The sequence below is a fragment of the Pleurodeles waltl genome, unplaced genomic scaffold (genome assembly GCF_031143425.1).
Source record: "Pleurodeles waltl isolate 20211129_DDA unplaced genomic scaffold, aPleWal1.hap1.20221129 scaffold_39, whole genome shotgun sequence".
In the NCBI taxonomy this organism is placed as follows: domain Eukaryota; kingdom Metazoa; phylum Chordata; class Amphibia; order Caudata; family Salamandridae; genus Pleurodeles; species Pleurodeles waltl.
Window position 1 is genome coordinate 7,798,890 of NW_027150097.1, and position 1,837 is coordinate 7,800,726.

The window sequence follows — 1,837 nt, forward strand, 5'->3', positions numbered from 1 at the left end:
TGGCACTCATTTTGGTTTATAAGCTGGAAATTGAGCCATCAGTGCAGTGTCAAGAGTGTCAGGATGGCCGAGTGGTCTAAGGCGCTGCGTTCAGGTTGCAGTCTCCTTTGGAAGCGTGGGTTCAAATCCCACTTCTGACAAGTGTCTTTTGCGAGGTGGATACATTTTTGGACTTTTTTTTTCCAAGCACCCGTATCAAAAACAATGTCAACAGTTTCTGTAAATTATCGATAAGATCTATTGTCCGTTGCTTGCACTAATTTCCTGAAGTTGGCTAAATCGCAGTAAATCGGTAAAGCGGGAAATCACAGCATCTTCAACAAATCGTGATAGAGGGGCAGAGATAAAGGTTTCGACCCTACATATCAAGAGCGCAGCTGTCAATAGTTCAGCAGGTTCACAGTGCAGAAGGTTCAGTGGCACCAGGGTCCCCTGCGTCCCAATCACAGCTGGTTTTTAACTTCTGTATTCAGGGCATGGGAGGGGTGTGTTGCATCGTGCACACACGGTGCCTGTTTCGCAGATAAGTTTTAATAAATACACAGAGAATAATATAGAGTCATTGGCCACGAGGAACACCTTCCCTGACCTTTTATTCTCTCCGGTTCCACGTCACCGCGCCTACCATCCAAATCCAAAACTCGGGGGAGACTAACACTCCCTACCTCCCTTGGTGTGCATCATAGGCGTGCCCATGACGAACACAACATTTCTCCTTAACCAATACAAAACAAACATAGCTGCTCAAAAAAAATATACTATACTAATCCAGTATTCAAGAATAGTACACAACAAGAAATGCCACATTCAGTCAATCCACCCCGAATCCTTGCAGCCGCGTTGAGCATGGCGGTCGAGGACTCAAACTGTACCGTTCAAGTCCTTGTCTCAGAGGCACTGAGTTGATTGGTATGGAGCCAGGCACCTCCTGATCTGAATCTTGAACTGGCTCCAAATTCTGCATGTCCACACCCCTTGTAGTAGATGATTGAGAATTAGTAGCAGTCACCACCGGCCATGTGCACTGGCTCAAACTTCTGCATGTCCACAACCCAGGTAGTCGATGATTGAGAATTAGTAGCAGTCACCACCGGATTCACTGTCAGAATGATCCATCCTCTCTCCTTCATCAGCTTCAGATCCCACTGTTTCCCTGAGCAGGAAGTTCTGGAATTGAAAATACAGAGGACATTAAACAACATTCACTCAGTACATGGCACTCATTTTGGTTTATAAGCTGGAAATTGAGCCATCAGTGCAGTGTCAAGAGTGTCAGGATGGCCGAGTGGTCTAAGGCGCTGCGTTCAGGTCGCAGTCTCCTTTGGAGGCGTGGGTTCGAATCCCACTTCTGACAAGTGTCTTTTGCGAGGTGGATACATTTTTGGACTTTTTTTTTCCAAGAACCCGTATCAAAAACAATGTCAACAGTTTCTGTAAATTATCGATAAGATCTATTGTCCATTGCTTGCACTAATTGCGTGAAGTTGGCTAAATCGCAGTAAATCGGTAAAGCAGGAAATCACAGCATCTTCAACAAATCTTGATAGAGGGGCCGAGATAAAGGTTTCGACCCTACATATCAAAAGCACAGCTGTCAATAGTTCAGCAGGTTCACAGTGCAGAAGGTTCAGTGGCACCAGGGTCCCCTGCATCCCAATCACAGCTGGTTTTTAACTTCTGTATTCAGGGCATGGGAGGGGAGTGTTGCATCGTGCACACACGGTGCCTGTTTCGCAGATAAGTTTTAATAAATACACAGAGAATAATATAGAGTCATTGGCCACGAGGAACACCTTCCCTGACCTTTTATTCTCTCCGGTTCCACGTCACCGCGCCT

The 1,837-nt window shown here is 45.9% G+C and overlaps 1 non-coding gene across 1 annotated transcript; it reads left to right on the plus strand.

The window, feature by feature from the left end:
• The first annotated feature begins 1,271 nt into the window (after positions 1-1,271).
• On the plus strand, positions 1,272-1,354 carry TRNAL-CAG (transfer RNA leucine (anticodon CAG)). The gene has a single exon. It is a non-coding gene; the product is annotated as a tRNA-Leu (tRNA).
• Positions 1,355-1,837: the final 483 nt, after the last annotated feature.